Below are 9,414 nucleotides of genomic sequence, written 5' to 3' on the forward strand. Positions count from 1 at the left end.
TAAACAGGTCTTGAAAAATAGGGTCCCTTTCCTTCTAATGCAGTGGTGTCAAACTCTTATTGTCATGGTGTCATCACGTGACGTATCATGACTTTCCCTTCACTAAACCAGGCTTGGGTGTGGCCAGCACATGACACAGCACATGACACAGCACAGCACCACAAAAAACAGATTAGGAACACAAGTTAAAATTGGGAAAAAAATTGTAAGTGAACATCTGTCTACCCTAGACGAGTTCAAATCACCAGGACCGGATGGATTACATCCCAGGGTTCTGAAGGAACTGGCAGACGAAATCTCAGAACCACTGAACTATATCTTTCAAAGATCCTGGAGCACAGGGGAACTGCCAGAGGACTGGAAAAGAGCTGATGTAGTTCCCATCTTCAAAAAAGGGGAAAAAAACAGATCCAGGAAACTAAAGACCTATCAGCCTGACCTCAATACCAGGGAAGATTCTGGAAAAGATAATCAAGCAATGAATCACCGAACAACTAGAAGCAAACAAAATAATAACCAAAAGCCAACATGGGTTTGTCAAAAACAGATCATGCCAGACTAATCTTATTGCATTCTTTGACAAAGTGACAAAATTATTGGACCAGAGGAATGCTGTAGATATAATTTACTTGGACTTCAGTAAAGCAGTTGATAAAGTAGACCATAACCTAATACTAGATAAAGTAGAAAAATGTGGGTTAGACAGCACCACCACCAGATGGATTCATAACTGGCTGACCAACCGCACTCAATGTGTAGTCCTCAATGGAACTACATCCACATGGAGGGAAGTATGCAGTGGAGTACCCAAGGCTCTGTTTTAGGCCCAGTACTCTTCAACATCTTTATCAATGACTTGGACGAGGGGATAGATGGGAAACGCCTCAAATTTGCAGATGACACCAAGCTGGCAGGAATAGCCAACACTCCAGAAGATAGGCTCAAGATACAGAAAGATCTTGACAGACTAGAACATTGGGCACTATCTAACAAAATGAAATTCAACAATGAAAAAAGTAAGGTTCTGCATTTAGGCCAAAAAAACAAAATGCACAGGTACCGGATACGTGGTACCTTGCTCAATAGTAGTAATTGTGAGAGGGATCTTGGAGTCCTAGTGGACAACCATTTAGATATGAGCCAGCAGTGTGCAGCAGCTGCCAAAAAAGCCAACACAATTCTGGGCTGCATAAACAGAGTGATAGAATCAAGATCACGTGAAATGTTAATACCATTTTATAATGCCTTGGTAAGGCCACACTTGGAATATTGCATCCAGTTTTGGTCGCCACGATGTAAAAAAGATGCTGAGACTCTAGAAAGAGTGCAGAGAAGAGCAACAAAGATGATTAGGGGACTGGAGGCTAAAACATATGAAGAATGGTTGCAGGAACTCGGTATACCTAGTTTAATGAAAAGAAGGACTAGGGGAGACATGATAGCAGTGTTCCAATATCTCAGAGGCTGCCACAAAGAAGAGGAAGTCAAACTATTCTCCAAAGCACCTTAGGGTAGAACAAGAAGCAATGGGTGTAAACTAATCAAGGAGAGAAGCAACCTAGAATTAAGGAGAAATTTCCTGACAGTTAGAACAATTAATCTGTGGAACAACTTGCCTCCAGAAGTTGTAAATGCTCCATCACTGGAAATTTTTAAGAAAATGCCATTTGTCTGAAATGGTGTAGAGTTTCCTGCCTGGGCAGGGGGTTGGATTACAAGACCTCCAAGGTCCCTTCCAACTCTGATATTATTATTATTATTACATTGGCCTGCGGGCCCAGAGTTTGATACCCCTGTCCTAGTGCAGAGGTGTAAAACTCAAGACCTGGGGGCTGAATCCGGCCTGCAGGATGCTTAGATCTGGCCCGTAGGGCTGGCCTGGAAACACTGAAGGTCCAGCCCAAGGTGCCTCTGCCAATGAAAATGGGCTTCTGAGCTGCGTTTTTGGCTGTGATGGCCTCCTGCAACCCTCTGCCAGAAAAAACAGAACTCATGGCCCTCCCAAGCTCTGTTTTCACTGGCAAAGGATTGCAGGAAGCCGTTGCAGCAAAAAATGGAACTCGGGAGCCCATATTCGCTGGCAGAGTGCTCGCGCCATCACAGGAGATCCCAACAAAAGTGATGTCACGCCCCCTACCCCCACCCCAAGATAAAACACAATCCTGATAGGGCCTCAATGAAATTGACTTTGACACCCTGGTCCTCATGCAACCACATAGTAAATACTATGTGCAAGGTCTCTTTCCTTGCAAACTACAAAAGATGGCTTGAGAGGGCCACTGAATTTCAAGAAACAGGATAGTGTAAAAGACCTAGAGATGCCAATTTATATGTGTAGATTAATTAGAAATTACAAATACAAGTGTAAAACATCTCACTATAGTGGGAGATCCCAGTTGTTCACAAATAATTTCAATTATTATTTTCTTCTGAAGTTTATTTTAAAAAGCAATCAAGACTTGGATTAGGACTGGGAATGATCCAAATTGTGAGCTATCTTTACCCTTGGAATAATTTCCCAATTTAGAGTCCAAAAGTCTGAGTTCACAAAAAACATTTGAACAAATCAGGGAAAAAAATGTAGATGCTTCATTCACTAAGCTTCAGCCTTAGTTTGCTTGTGGCTTAGCATATTGTATGAAGAACCAGTTGACTGACTGATCTGTAGTTCGGGGAATTGTAAAAACCTAGTACATAGGTTAACTCACAATTACAAGGAAAAAGTAATTACAGTTGTAAATTGTAAATTTACTCTTTATCCAGTCTACCTTAAATTATCATTACCAATGAAAAGGTACCAACAGAGGAAGAAATAATCAAGAAAATTCTGGCCTGTGCAGATATGGATAAATTAATGAAAGAAATAAAAGAAAAGGAAGAAACAGAATACTGTCAAGTATGGACTAAGTGGTACAATTGGTTAGAGAATAGGAAAAGTAAATATGAATAAATGATGGCGAAGAGAAGGTGATAAATGTATAAAATATTGTAAATGAATAAAAGTAGATCTAAAGGGACGATAAAAATAAGAAAAGGGGGAAAAATGGGGAAGACATAAAGCAGAAAGAACAAAACTGGCATGTAAATAGAAAACATATAATATGTGTTTGTGTTATATATGTTTGTGTTGTGTTGTGTTGTGTTGTTGTAGTAAAATCAATAAAAGTTTTGGATTAAAAAAATAATAAATTATCATTGTCAAGGGGAATTCAAATGAATATATTTAAACTTTACAGACTTTTTTCTGAAAGAAGGCCTAAAAAACTCACTCACGACCTGAAGGACATAATTCATATGAAATAAATTTAGAGTGAATTGTTGTTTTGGATCTATGTGGGGAATGGCCATGGTACTCCTTGACTTACTGATGTTAAAGATAAAGATCCATCCCTTCTTACCCAAATCCTAACTTAGCAACTCACCATTTTCCATTATGCTTGAATTACAATGGTTGCTTTAAAGCTGAATATATTTTTGTATGACTTTGAAGTTGAATTGGGGAGAAAGGAGGGCATAGGTTGAATCTTTCTTTAGTCCTCAATTATTATTGTTATTATTATTTTGGTCTGAATGTCTGCTTGCTTTCAACTCCAGTCTTGAAGTAATTAACTTTTCAATGTTGAACTATCAAAGAAAGAGAAGGAAAGAGCTCACATGAAATAAAAAGACAGATTAAAATAAGTGTCTCCCTTCTTTCTAACCAGCTGTGAATCCTTGCACATAATACATATTCTCATTTGGGTAATTATAGAGGCCAAGATGGAGGTGAAGAGAAGGAACCTAAATGCATGTGGGAAGATAAAGATTTTACTTATTCCAGAAGAATAGTTAGAAAGAAAGAGAAAAAATAGCTCAGTGACCTGGTGGAGTTCAATGGGGGTTAATTACATGGCAGACATAATTTTGTTGACTCTGACCTGTGAATTATGAAAAAGCCAACAGAATTCCTTCCAAAGGCAGCCAACACATGAAAGCCTGTCCAAAGGCAGCCAACGCATCAGCGCCTTTTCTGATCCGATGTCTCCAGATTGGACTATGACTCCCATCATCCCCAGACAGTACATTGAGTAGAGATGGTGGGAGTTGCAGCTATCAGATCTGGAGACTGCCAAATTAGGGAAATCTGTCCTCTGATGCATTCCGTTTTATAATCCCTGCATTTTTACAATACACATTATTTTGTTTAATTAAGCCACATTTCTAAGTTTGCAGGACACATTAACATGACCAAAAAGTAAATTAATCTTTTAGATGGATTTAGATTGGCTAATTTATACTTCAGTGTGTTATATGAATATGATTGGTATTTAGTTCTGGAGAAAGCAAGATGATAAGGCAATCAGCTGAAAGATGTAAGTGATCACATGAGATTCCGGAAATATGTAACAAAGATGCCTTAGTGAGTTGATCTTCCAATCTTTCACCATCACTCCTGCATTTAAGAGTGAGGCAAGGAAGTTCTGCTTGCACCCTGAGATATTTTCAGATTATGTCAGACAGCTTTTTAATGACCAGACTTATCCTTCCCAGCTCAGTTGAATCTTTCACAATGCAGTTTGAAATGTAACACACATTTATTGGAGAAGGAAGGAAGAGTTCTATTTGCAAACTATTTGAACTCAAGCCCCATGAGCAAAAAGGGGTGATATGCTTTTAGATCTCAAAAAATGAAAAACTGCTAATCAATACTTTTTTGGCCTGTAATTAACACAAAAAATAGTCGATTATTTTTTTCCCCTGTTATCCTTGAGAGCAGGCCAATAATTGGGCCTTACTGAGGAAGCTTGCTGAGAAAAATGTGGTAATATATTAGCAATAGCACTTAGACTTATATACTGCTTCACAGTGGTCTAAAGCCTTCTCTAAGCTGTTTACAGAGTCAGCCTATTGCCCCCAACAATTTGGGTCCTCAGAAGGATTGAAGGCTGAGTCAACCTTGAGCCTGGTGAGATTTGAACTGCCAAATTTCAGGCATCCGGCAGTCAGCAGAAGTAGCTTGCAGTACTATACTCTAATCACTGTGCCACCGTGGCTCATTCTTAAATAAATGAGAATATAACTAAATAGAAAGAATATAACTAAATAGAAAGAAACTCAAAAAGTTTCCTCAGTGGTTCAGTCAATTTTATTCTATTTCTTTCATTAGAATGATTGTAACCATTATTTGTCATATAGATCTAGCATTGTCAGCTGGCTCTCAGGCAAAGTTCATTGCCTGAGACTGCAAGCTGTCATTTTAATTTCCCACTCTGCCTCTCCTGCTCCAGGAGTATCTTTTATAAGAAACTTTTAAGTTTCTTTTATAATAAACTTAAATAGCTGCCCTCAATTCTTGCTATCGAGTAAATAGATCTCTGAGATCTGGGCTGCAAAGAACTGGATAACTCTAAGATATGTAGTTACCATTTTGTGTATTTGCTATCTAGTAATCACCCATATTTTAGTCTACAATTAGAGGTTTGAGTTTCAATGATCAACATTCTTGGAAATGACCATGATGACTGGGAATTTTAGGAGTTCAAAGCTACTTTAGAGTGCTAAAAGATTCCCTGATATTTTTACCAAAACATTCATATCTGGCTTTTGGATACAGGTAGTCTTTGACTTACAAGTTTGTTTAGTGACTGTTCAAGGCTACATCATTGAAAAACATCAACATCATTGAAAAAAGTGACTTATGACCGCTTTTCACACGACCATTGCAGCATCCTCATGGTCACACGGTCAAAATTCAGAGGCTTGGCAACTGACTCATATTCATGACACTTGCAGTGTCCTGGGGTCATGTGATTCCTTTTTGTGACCTTCTGACAAGCAAAGTCAATGGGAAAGCTAGATTCACTTAACAACTATGTTACTAACAGCTGCTGTGATTCACTTAACAGTTACGGCAAGAGAGATTCTAAAATGGGGCCAACTCACTTATCAAATTTGTCACTTAGAAACAGAAATTTTGAGCTCAATTGTTGTCTTAAGGTGAGGTCTCCTGTATGGGAAAAAACTTACCAATAGATGAGCGCCTGGAGTAAGACCTCCTTGCTTCCTCCTTCCTTCCTTCCTTCCTTCCTCCTTCTCTCCCTCCCTCCCTCCCTCCCTCCCTCTGGCCCTCCCCCTTCCTTTCTTCCTCTTCCCTCCCTCCCTCTCTTCTTTCTTTCTTTCCTTCTTTCCTTCTTCCCTTCCCTTCCACAACTGCACCTTGGCCTGTCACCATAGTTGATACCCACTACAAGAAATTGTCTTTGGAGAAGAGGAGGAAGGAAGACAATAACATTGACAAAAGATGTGCAGTTGTTTCAGGAAATAAATGTATTGTCAAGCTAGAGCAGCTCCTCCACTTTGTGGCAGCAAGTATTTCCAGAGTTTTCTTCCTGGCCAGGTCTCTCATCCCACACTTACCCAGCATCTTATCTGAGGTACATGCTCAGGTAAAAGAACCCCTTTTGCAACACTGACTTCTGCTGAGCCAGGAACAACCACTACAGGCTGGGGTGGGTCCACAGTTTTTGTTTGTAATCTAGTTCTCTTGTTTTTCATCTGGTTATCCCATTTTGTATGTCTGAATTTGATATGTTAGAACACAGTTTCCCATGAAATTCATTTCCTGATCATAATGTGCACATGCAAGATTTGACATGTAGATGTCTGGAGCCTGCTTGCATTTCTGGAGGCAAATCACAGATTTTTCCTCCTCAGCAGCAGAGTCAAAAACAGCCCTTGCTCGTAAGTCTTCTTCCCCCATTGTTGAGTTCACATATAATCTGTATATCTTTGAATCAGCATGAAATAGTAGTCTCCATCGTAGAGCCTTACTCTTATTCCACTCGGTGATTAAAATAAATATTTGAACTGATTTGATGCCTATCCTGCCTCAGTTGCCTCTATTCCTAGTTACTAGAATTAATTAACTTTCCTTCAAAGGAGAGAATGGCATCATAGGGACACTTTAAAAAAAGGACACTTAAAAAAAATTATTGCAAGGACAGTTTGAACTCTATTTATTTATTTATCCACCTCACCATCCTCTGCTAGGTACAAGTGCAGAATGACCATTAGTTTCAGGAGCTTCCATCTGTAAAATGGGTAGATGTGTGCTAGGTGTGTTAATTTCTTGACATTCTACTATTCGACCGCTATAAATTTTTATTTTCCCCTCCAAGCGGGAATATTTGTCAGTGTCTGGTTATGATGCCAATGAGCTCAGTTTGAATTGTGGGCTCCAAATAATATCTTCCTCTGAATAATGTCAAAAATTGACAATGTACATGGAGCTATATATTTTTGACTATGGTTCCCCAATCTCAGAAGAATCTAGAAATCTGGAAAAAATGTCATCAACAATGAAAAATAACTGCCACTTACATCATCAGTGGGCAAATTTTGAGAAGCAGGAGAGAATTGATGATTTAAAGTGGCAGGGACAAGTTTTCTTTTTCTTGGGAAGGAACAGGGAAGTCAAAAACACAAAAATCCCACTTTTTTTTTACAGAGATCATATATGTAATATGTAAAGGAGGCGGAGCTTTAAATTCTCAGGTGCCATCTTGATTTTTTTATTTTTTTTTGAAACAGCACCCCCACCCCCAATTCCACCCCATGGACACCCCTCAGGAAGAATTACATTTAACATAATTTAAAAGCCAGTTTTAATGAGAGATGTGGGCTGGAAAATTTTGAAAAATTTTCCACCTTAGGCAGGGTTGGCGGTTCCAAATGGGAAGATATTTTATTGTTGATTGACTGTTGCCCATATTGTTTCCAATATGCCAGTAAAAACATTTCCCCCTCATAACAAATATTTCAGTCTCTTTGAATGTACCAGTGAAACCTCATAAAATAGGCTAGACTTATTTCTTATATCAGATAACCTAGCCTAAATATATGTGCAAACTATGAATACTGCGAAGATAGGCTCAGCAGAATCATACTCATTTGCATAGGAAACTTTCTGTATCCAAATTTTCTAGAAACTTGGATCCCTGATTTTAAGGCTTCTTAAAATAGTGAGAAATTGTGTGGCTTGTTTTCAGTAACCAAGGCCAGGTGAAAGTCTAGAGGCCAAGAACAAAGGAGTTAAGAGTAGCTATCCCATAAGGAGATCCAGAAAAGTCTATCAAAGTCTATCAGGCAATTATACAAGATAAACAGCTTCCTACTTTGACCCCTTATTGATAAGAACACTTGCTCCCTTAAAGCATTTTGTATGTGAGAAGTGATAGGAAGATCCACCAAAATCTAGGCAAATAAACACTCAAATATCTTAAGATAGAAGTGACCTTAGTGCTGATGGGATGGGATGGGATGGGATGGGATTGGAGTGATGGGGTAATTTTGTGGGCTGTGTTGCTTGTCCTGCAAATTTCTAGGCTAAAAGAAAATGCAACTTAGAAATTTGGCTAACTTTTCAACATGAAGAGTGGAGTGGAGATGTGGTATCTTATTCATCTCCAACAGTAGAAGATCTGGAAATGGCACTGTTATTGCTCTTTCATCAGTCTTGTTATTCATTTGGAGAAAGGTGGATCAGTAGGCAGAAAATTTAAAAGCAAAAAGAAACTGTGCTGCAGGAATTAATGTTAAACTCTGAACTGAATTTGTTGGCATCTGCCCAATTATGATAAACCTGGATATCAACCATGGAGAGCAGTGGTCAACTGCCATACAGGGAAAGAGCGAGACAGTTAATAGATATTTACTTTTTAATTTCCCCATTAGAGTTGGAAAAATGAGCTTGCGTGATTCTCTTCTCCACATGCCCAAATAATTTGGTTGACTTTGCATATTCATGCTCTTTGGCTTAGATGTGGGGGTGGGGGGAAACTCCTTAAGCAACAGTAAATATTGGGCATTTGTTGCCTGTAACAGAAAGGCAATGACACCTCTTCTAAGACAAGACACAAAGTGAAGTAACCCAATTCATTTTTGGTTCCTAAAAGAAAATATCAGAAGCTGTCTTCTTTGTCCTTTGAGGGCAATAAAAAAAAGCACAAATTGCATGACTAATGTTTTGTTTCCCTTTCATGATGAATTAAATCATTCAGCCTCAGAAAAGGGATGATACTGGAATGAGAAGGAATAGATTTCATTGTCTCAGACAAATCATCCCATCCAATCCCAGAGTCAGACTTGAATTGATAAGGAAGGAATGTAGAGCTGCAGGAAAGCCAACAGATTCTGAATAGACTCTGTTGAATCCTAGTCTAAATCAGTTTGTTCTCTTGTAATGTTTCAGGCATTCACTCTAGTCCAGCAACAATTTTGGATCAAGCAAGCAAACAAGAATGGTTGCATATGTGTGAAGTTCCACAGAGTGTTTTTTTTTGTTACCAAATCCTTATATGTTCTGCTAGAGACCAATGTTTCCCAAGGTGTTATTTGCACCCATGAATTAAGTTTGCAGGAATAAACATGAAGATC

This window comes from Ahaetulla prasina, chromosome 4 (genome assembly GCF_028640845.1).
Source record: "Ahaetulla prasina isolate Xishuangbanna chromosome 4, ASM2864084v1, whole genome shotgun sequence".
Lineage (NCBI taxonomy): Eukaryota > Metazoa > Chordata > Lepidosauria > Squamata > Colubridae > Ahaetulla > Ahaetulla prasina.